This window comes from Cynara cardunculus, assembly GCF_001531365.2.
Source record: "Cynara cardunculus var. scolymus isolate 2C chromosome LG 16, CcrdV1, whole genome shotgun sequence".
NCBI lineage: Eukaryota > Viridiplantae > Streptophyta > Magnoliopsida > Asterales > Asteraceae > Cynara > Cynara cardunculus.
In genome coordinates this window covers 14,929,537-14,939,858 of record NC_037543.1, presented here as the reverse complement: position 1 = coordinate 14,939,858, position 10,322 = coordinate 14,929,537, and positions in this window count along the sequence as shown.

The following is a 10,322-nucleotide window of genomic DNA, read 5'->3' as shown; positions in this document are numbered from 1 at the left end:
AGAAGAAGATGAAATGGAAATCGACGGCGCTTTCTTTATTGAATGAAAATTACAAACTCTCAAGAACCCTAATCGACTCTTATAAGATGTATCTGAATCTATGTGTTTACAAAGAATTTTCTATTTGCTCTCATACATTTTTTTCTACCTGAAACACTACTTATATAGGCAGTAATTCATGCTAATCTGAATAGGATTAGCCTTATCCAAAATAGGATTAGCCTTATCCAGAATAGGATTATGAAGATAGTCGTCTTGAAGGACCAGAGGATAGACCAGATGATAGACAAACCACAGAGGCTCTGGAACTCCAGAGGCTCTGGTCAATACAACCAGAGGCTCTGGTCCTCTTCACAGAGGCTCTGGTTCAGGTGTCTTCACATAGGCTCTGGTGAATCTTCCAGAGGCTCTGGTTCTGCTTACAGAGGCTCTGGTCGTCCATACTTGGTCGATTTAGCACAATGGCTGGTCTTCTTCCAGACTTAGACGTTTTGGCATAGTAGCATCTTCAGATGTTCCATCTTTAGCCCCGATTGCTTAATAAAACTTTTTGAGATAATTATTAGGATCAATTTGATGCTGCCAATAATAGTCAAGTATCTGTTACCCGTGTTTTTGATAATTGTCAAATTAAAATTGAGGGGTGTGGGTTACCAATTCGTCTATTTCCAATACCAATGAGAGAATTTGATGTTGTGGTGGGCATGGATTGGTGCTCGTTCGGTTTATGAAACCTTAGATTTCAACACAAAAATAGAACTTGACGCAAGTATACACCTTGAAGTACTATCGTCTTGTAACAATTAATAATGATATAAGTACTAGATATAGTTCCCACAGAGAACGCTTTGTAAAGTTCTTCAAAAGTCCAGTCTATAAAAAACTAATCTCAGATGACGAATTCGAGAGATTTGTTTTTATCTAAAATTGGAAGGTTCAACTAGCAACTTAAGAAAATATCAGTCGTAAAAAGAAGCACAAGGTGCAAAGGTTGATTAAGACACAAAAGAGGTGATCCAGCAGAAAAATAGCATAGCACTTCTGCCACAATTCTATAAAACCACAAGATGATTTTATAGAACTGTTACAATATCAACTATCAGGTCAGACAACCTTCCAAGAGTACACACATGCCAACGTGCTATCGATACGATACATTTATGTTAGACGTCGTGAATCCTAGCACAACACAATGTTACCATCCTACACCGTAGAAGTGTAGTACTTGTCAGTGCCTAAAGCTTTTTATAGTCTTCTTCTATTACCTCAGGTTTTTTTATTTATCTTAACTCTGAAAGTTAATGCATTTCATAAATAAAATTAGTTGTCAATTAATTTTATTGTAATTCTCAATGAAATATTAATCACCTGGAACAAATGGGAGAACATGTCTTTTTTACAATCTACACCTATTTGTCGTGCAATGAGTCTAAAGTCTTGGGCTCTTTTAAGAGAACATGTCCAAAATGAGACACTACCCCTAACATTCTCGACTGCTTTCTCAATCACAGAAAATCCATCTTGCACAATGAGATTAATAATATGCACACAACATCTCATGTGAAACAACTTACCCTTTAAAATTAAGGAGAAAGAAATAAGAGTACCTAAGAGCCTGTCAACCAAAGCATCATTTGTTGAACAATTGTCAAGTGTCAATTGCGACAACTTGTTGTCAATGTTCCAATCCATAAAGCACTCGATCATAACTTGAGACAATGCATCAGCAGTGTGTGGAGATGGCACATATTCAAAGAATATATTAAAATGAGAATATTAACATTGAATTATAAAGATTTACAGAATACTAAAATGAGAAATAACCTGATAATCCGATTTTGTAACTTCCAGTCAGCATCTATGTGGTGTGCTATTAGTGCCATGTAACATTTGTTTTGGTTACCGGCTGTCTACATATATGAAGTAAGAGCAATCCTACTTTCGTTTTCTTCCAAACATCGCAATATACCACCTTTTTTGTTTTGTATATCTTCATGATGTCGGACTTGATTGTAGCTCTACAGGGCACCTTAAATAAAGGTTGAAGACCATTTGAAAACTTTCGAAAGCCATGATGCTCAACAATAGAAAGTGGATAATCATGAAGAATGATCATCTTAGCTAAATCATCCCTTGAGCTTTCATCACTAAAGTTATAATTACTCAACAAATATGTTTTTCCATCCTTAACGGTCTGCCCTTGAACTAGAATATGTTTCCTTATGTCGTTCGTAACTCTTCTAGGACATATCTTAAAGTGATGTTTCAAATGTGTCGTTCCATTATTGGGTCTACCAGTCATCTGTTTATCGCAATACTTATATTTTGCAAATCGACGAAGACCATTAATATATATTGCTTCAAAATGGTTCCAGACAACAGATTTCAATCTTTTGTTTGCTAGTTCAATGACTTTAGCCTCAGGGTTAATATTTAACCCTATAGGCATTCTTACAGATTCATTGGTGTCATTACAAGGCATATGATCTGTATCGTTTTCTTTCATAGCCTTGTTTTGTGAATTTTCCATTTTTGAGAAAAATATGAAATTTATCCATAAATACTCAGTAGGTAACTTGGAAAGTAGGAAATCTAGTTAAACAGATTGTGTAGCATATATTATATATAGAACTACGCTAAAAGAGACAAACAAATTATATAAGCAAAGGGTGCCCAACTCTAGCAGCAAATCTGTCTATCTGACTATCTCTTTGAACTAAAAACTGTAAAGAGAGTAAGAGATTTAACTTGAGTTGCAATTGGTAACCATCCATCTATGGTGTGGACTCAAAATGGTAACCCAAATAATTGATTCTTGAACATTCTTATTATTTGAGTCCACACTAATAATTGATTCTTGAATGTTGAACACTCTAAATGGTAATTTACAAAGACTCTAAACAAAACAACCAACTGTCCGCACCATATAAAAAATTACATGACCTAGAAATTAACATAAATACTCAGATTCAAGGGAAAGATAAAGATTGAAGACGACGACTAAATTAATAATTACATGACCTAGAAAAAGTGAGGAACTCACGCTGAATCTAGAGGCCACGAGGGTAGGAGTAACTTACGAGTGAACTAACGATTGAGTATTGACTGTGACGACTGACGAAGATGAAGAACTAAGACAAGTCACTGACGATGAACGATTGACGAGGGTCGAGGCCACGAGGGTACGAGTAGTCGAGTACGACGATCGATCCGAGCAGTGAGTATTGATTTTTTTTCCGATGTGCATATGCGATGCGCCGATGCGACAGTGAGTTGACTGTCCAACTTGGGTCTAAGCGTTTTGGTTTGATACTCTGATGCGATGAAGATGAAGTCCAGTAGTGAGTAGTCCACCTTGGTAATTGCCTAATTGGTTAAAGTCCAACTGCATGTGACATTCTGTCATTTCTGAGCTTCAGGTTAGCACCTTAGTAGAGATCCTATATTCAGATTTATATTTTACTAGGATCTAGTCATGATGATTATAATTCATCTAGCTTAGTTCCCAAACTTTAGTTCGTAAGATCACGCCTCAACGGGTGACTGATAAAGTTAATTTATGTAATGCCGAATATTTTAGAAATGCTCCAAATAAAATACAGTTGATATTATAAGATTTTAAATTAAAATACAAAAGTCCCATTTGAATGTCCAAATAATTTTATAAAAAGGTAGAGTTTTGAATTAATAGGTTCATTTTTATTAATGTTTAGTAAATTATATTATTGGTTATAAATTTAAGTGGGTTGTTTTTGTCTAAAAGAAAAATAGAAAGTTTTTATTTGGGTTTGGGCCTTTAGAGGCCAGCCCATTTCTTTCTTTAAAATCCCCATATAAATACCCCACATTCTTTGAAAACTCTCATTTCCAATTATCTTCAGCTTAAACTTTTCATCTCTCTAATCTCTCTCTAAAACCAACCACCCTCCAGTCGATTCCTTCAACAAGCAAGTCTTTAGGAATTCTGTCGATCTTGAAGAACATTCAAGAATATAAGAAAAAGGTATGATACAAATTATCTTACTTTTGTAAAATAACAAAAGTTTTCATCTTCCTACTCCTACTTCTTGATCTTGTTGTAAATGTTTAGAGAGTTAAAGAGGTGAGATTATACATCAAAGACATGAAAATGTCTTCAAAAAGGATGATAATCTATGATCCATGTTCTTTGATCTTTAAGAAAGTAGGAGAAAACCCATTGCATGTAGAATTTAATCATGTAAAGTTATATTTCGAAATATGGCAGAGTCATGCATGTATCTCAAATCGGTCCTATCTTCCTCAAAACTCAATGGAATTGGGAAATACTTTTTATGGAGGTTAACCTTATCTGCTAGCTTGAAAATGGAGTTAAAATCCTTGGAAAATGATGAGTTTAGACCCCCCAAATGCTTGTCACTCGAAGAGTGTGCAATCTGTTTTGGGAGCTGTGTAACTCAAGGTTGTAGGATAATAATGAGTGACTTAAACCCACTCAAATTTATTGATATTTGGAAAATGTCGGCTTAACTCATTATTTTGGATGATGTAAAAAGTTGGACATAAAATGACTTTTGGAAGGTTCCTATTTATAGTGATTTGTGAAACCCAAAAATACCTGGAACAGAATTTATAATCTGTCCAAAAATCAGCCTTTGAGTAAAGGATAAATATATATATATATATATATATATATAATTTTTGGGCTATTTTTTATTATAAATAATAAAATATCAACTTTAATTTATAAAAACCCGATGACATTACATAAGATACAATTTGACTTTATCTTTATCGAGTCTAGTTAGGCGATCTAATCTTTGGGTTTCAGACTGTTTAGGAAGGTTAGGGCAGACGTTGAGCGCTTCAAACGTCGTCTTCTTGGATATTCATCATCAAACTTGTGAGTTTTCACGGTCCACTTTTTAATGCTTTTTGTTTATTTAATTGGGGGAAAAGCATGAGATTAAGCAAACTATACTGTTTATTTTGGATTAAAGAACTGTTTAGTCAAACTTTGTTTGAAACCATTGGACTAAAGAACTGTTTAGTCAAGTTTGTTAAGTCATGAAATATTGACTGTTTTTGCACTATGATATAAATGCTAAATTGATGTGCTTGGGAGTATGTTTCCAAATAAAGTCCCCGTCCATAAACGCTACTTGTTAACTCGGGCACGTCCCCGGGTCGTGGTATTGTGGATAGCCGCTATTGTGTTGACAGTCCCACCCAGAAAGGGGTGCACATTACCTATGTTTTTCTTAGTCTAATCATGTGGAATTTGGATCACCGCTGAATTAGTACTACTACGAACTGTGGGACCTAAGTGAGTGTACGGGCTACTTATGGTCGTTCGTAAAATAATGGGGCACATTGGTCAGGAAAGGCTCAGTAGCGTCTCAAGTTTAAACATCGTGGCAGATTTACATTTATTAAGTGCAAAAGTTTATGTATAAGTTTGCTAGTAAATGATTTGTGCATGGTAATGTTATGTGCATATGAAAACCCGTGAGCTCACCAACTCTTTGTAGTTGACTTGTTTTATGTTCCATGCTTTTCAGGAAATAAGTAAGAAATGAAGTTCTTGGGAGCATACCCATGGCAAGACCGATTAAGTTCGCATTTGAAGTTTTTGTAAAAGAAGTATTTTAACCCAATTTGGTTATGGGTGTTAAACTTGTTTTATTTTTGTAAAACTTGAATGGTATTATTTATTAACTGCTGCTGTGACACGCTTACCTGTTACACCTCGTGTTTCCACTTTAACGGGGTGTGATAAATTTGGTATCAGAGCACCGGTTATAGAGAACGCTGTTTTTTCCTTAAAAACCACCAACTATAACCAAATATTTTCAAAATGATTTTCAAGTGATTTAAAAATGTATGTTTATAAAGCGGGTCACATTATTATATGTCAATTAAACAAAGCCTGATCACCTATGTTTAATTTACATATAATAAGAATAACTTAATCGGTTGTACTAAAAGTATGCTCTAGTTAAGAAAATGTGTGAAAAGCATGTCTTTGTGTGTGTTGCATAATTTATGAATATCCATTGCCTTAGACCAACCTGAAGCGTTGGTTAGAAGAACCAGAGGTGAATGATAGAAAAATCCATATAATTGTTAAGTGTCCATGTTGGACCAGAAGCTCTGGTTAGAAGAACCAGAGGCGATGGATAGAAAAAGTAACCATGTTGAACCAGAAGCTCTAGGGATGGCAATGGGGCGGGGATAGGGCGGGGACCTCAATACCCATCCCCGTCCCCGATCCCCCGTATGTGTCCCCGTCCCCGTCCCCATCCCCGCCGGGGATTATGATCACATCCCCATCCCCGTCCCCAACGGGGAAACATGGATTATTTATACCTAAAATACATATTATTGTGATTGCAATTGAAGGGCTACTGCTGCTGTAGGCACATGATATCAACTTTCAACAAGAACCTAATTTGTATAAAAACCTAATTTGTAAAAGAAAGCAGACCARCCACAATAATGTATTAATTTGGATCCAAATCAAGGAACATATATAACAATTAAAGTGGTAGTATAAAATGGTAGATGATTAATGGAAACCTACTACCAAAGTGGTAAAACTCTAGTTAAGGTAAACATTAGTTCACAAATCAAGGAACATATATAACAATCATTATCAAAGTGGTAGTATAAAATGGTAGATGATTAATAGAAGACATACCTTTTAGATTTCAGAACTTGAATCCGTAGCCTAGTAGCCGGAGAGGGAGAGCCAGAGAGGGAGAACCGGAGTGGGAGTCGCCGTCGGCCTGTCACCGTCGCCGGAGAAGGAGAGTCTGGTCGGGAGAGGGAGTCTCTAAGCGCCGTCCGTGTCGTACTCGGTATACTAGGGAAGGAAATTGTACAATGACAATGAGGAGGGAGGATGCGGGAACCGGGAAGGAATAGGATTAGGAAATTGTAATTGTGAATTCGTACTCATGGACTGGACTGGAGGAAGGAGAAGATGCATTTACTTTTTTTATTTCACAGCCCAAAACCCATAGCCCAAATTCATACAAAACATATATATATATAAAACGGGTACGGGGCGAGGCGGGGAGTGCTATACCCGTCCCCGGCTTACGCCAAGCGGGGATCCCCGTCCCCGGCTTACGCCAAGCGGGGATCCCCGTCCCCGTCCCCGGGACCCGATTTTTTGGGGAATCCCCGTCCCTGACCGGGGCGGGTGGACCGGGTTACCCGACGGGTCGGGGTCCATTCCCATCCCTATGAAGCTCTGGTTAGAAGAACCAGAGGCGATGGATAGAAAAAGTAACCATGTTGAACCAGAAGCTCTGGCTAGAAGGACCAGAGGCGATGGGATAGAAATTTCTTAAATTTGTCAAGTGTTTATGTTGTACCAGAAGCTCTGGTTAGAAGAACCAGAGGCGATGGGATAGAAATCCCTTAAATTTGTTAAGTATTCATGATTGTACCAGAAGCACTGGTTAGAAGGAAACAAAGGTCGATGGACCAGAGATCCATTGATCTGCTAAGTATGATAAACCATAGGTCGATGGACCAGAGATCCATTGATCTGCTAGGCATGAGGAACCATAGGTCAATGGACCAGAGATCCATTGATCTGTGATGTAAGTTTAACCAGAGGACCAATAAAACTAAACTCCAAAATTATCTAAGTCTGGTATTGCAACTAGAGGCTCTGGTAAAGCAACCAGAGGCTCTGGTACTACAACCAGAGACTTGGACTATCCAAGGCCTTAGCTTGATTGCCATCCTTAGCCTTGCCTAGAAGCTTCTGTTATGACACTAAGCATTTTTAGATGGTACATTTAGTAACTAAGATTATTAATGTTGCAGATCACTATGGTCATCCGAGCCTAGTGAATACTCGGCCGACGAATCCGGTTATGTGGTTTGCCGATCTAGAAGGAGCTCATCCAACAATGAAGAGGTAGACCCATATGAGCATGAGGACACTGCGACTAGCGGAGCATTTGTTTCCCCACTAGCATCTCTATTACCCCCATCGGAGCCAGTACCCCATGTCCCACCACAACCTATCATGGTTCCAGGATTAAAGTTACACCAAGGAAAAGTGTTCCACTGCCTCGATGAGTGACATTTGAGAACTCTGCTAGAGTTAGAGGAGAGTCATCCCAACCACAGTTAGGGAGCAGGATTTCTCAAGTAGTAACCGGAGTCCCTGCATCCTGCACTCGAGGCATGAATCTGGCTGAGCGAGAATGGGTGCGGAGAATCGCATCAGATACTCAAGTTTACCAGACTCGGCTGGGATACCACCACCATATCTTTAACAACCTGTCCGATGTGATGGAAGTGCACCACTAGCGTATGATGAGAAACACAGATGTCGTCATTGCTGCAAGACGGGAGATTAGGAGATTGTACCGATGGTTGGTGGTGAGTGGGATAATGATGCTGATATTAGGAATATTGATCGGATGGATGTTGTTCTAGGAAGGATGACTAGTGGTAGGATACCCCCTCTTTTTGCAAAGAAATCCAAGAACTGTTTTGATAGGCTGTAGTCAACAATGAAATTGTGATGTCTTTTGAAAAATGTTTGTCTATGTCAAATCGTGATTGAATATAAGATTAATCTGTTTGGTTATATAAATGCTTGAATGTTATCCATGCGATGAATATCCTTGGCATCATTTAAATGACTGGAAGTGATTATCCTAGTTATTGCGATAAAAATGACGAATTCCCTTCTGACTTAGGCCTTAGAAAATGCCGCCAAGAAGAGAAAACCCTGATGTTGCACGACTCGTGTCAGAACAATTCTTGGCCGCACTCCCCAACATTGTCAGCCAGGTAGTGGCAGGACTAAACGCTAACCAACCCACTAATTCCGAGCCTAGAACAACCCGGGAATGCACTTATAAATCCTTCAGATCCTACAACCCAAAAGAATTCCATGGGACTGAGGGGGATGTAGGATTACTGACTTGGATAGAGGGTACGAAATCTGTCCTCCATATCAGCAAATGCACAGAAGCTGTAAGACCCGAATTTTAAAATCACATTATCGTTAACTTACCTAAATTATACCGTACTTATATAACGATCGAAAATTGTTAAAGGGTTAAAACCGTCAAATTACTAAGCTTATTATAATTATAATATATATATATATATATATATATATAAAGTAAATAAAAAAAAAAGAAAAGAAATCAAACCATCGCTGATCTTCTTCACCGCTTCTCATCTCTCTCTTTCATAATTTTCTTCTCTCTAAAATTCTTCTTCTCTCTAAGATATTTCTCAAATCGTTGAAGCAATCGAAGTAACGATTATATATTCGGAATCCACTCTTCGAACCCTTCATAAAGGTATAAATTTTATTCACTTTTACTAGGGTGTTTACGTTATCAATTTTTAGACCGGTTTATAAATTATGTTATGTATAAGTTTACGCATAGATATTGTTATAAGTATGATATATTTCATGTTTAGAATGATATGATTGATTAAATTGATGTAGAAATTGAAAGGGTAGATTATGGTTTCATTATGATTAGATTTGGTGTATATGTTTAACGGTACACCAATTATTCGATATAATGCCGAAAATGATAAAATTGCATGATTAAGCTTAGGGTAGCGATCATTGGAGTTATTTTGCTGTTTAGTATGTTAAAGTATGTTTATAGCACATAAATATAGCGAATCATGAAAGTTGGATTATAAAAGTTAGTCGGGAATTGCGGAATCGGATTTTACCGACTATGCAGGTCCATACTTTGACAGTGTATAACTTGCAAACCGTAAGTCAGAATCAGCTCATATATTGCAGTTAGAAAGCCCTTAATATATACTACAACTTTCATGTAGGGTCGAAAATCCAGTTATGACTCTAAGTGGCTCAAAACAGTGTGTTTTCGGGGCTGTTTGCAATGTATTTAAGATTGATATGCTGTTTTGTAATGTTCGTATAAAATAGATGGATAATCCAAATGAGGTGATTTGAGAACCAGTAGTTTTATCGCATATCATACTACATCTTTCGTTTAAATAGTATTTTCTGTATTGATCTCTAAGTGAGGTAAAAATTCCCCCGAAAATGACGGTAAAAAACTGTTAAAGTCGAATTGGAATTATATAAAGCTAAGTGTTGAGTCGATTTCTCAATGCGTATTCGGCTGTCGTATTTGAAGTTTAAGTTGTTTATAAACATGTAGGACCTAAGTAATTTATTAGTATAATTAGGATATGATCTTACATTGTTTAAGTAATAATCGATTTGCGCATTCGTTAGGCACGCGAACAAGTCGAACTTTACCGTGAATCCCGTTTGATCGTACTCTACTTCTCTATTTCGCTTAAGGTAC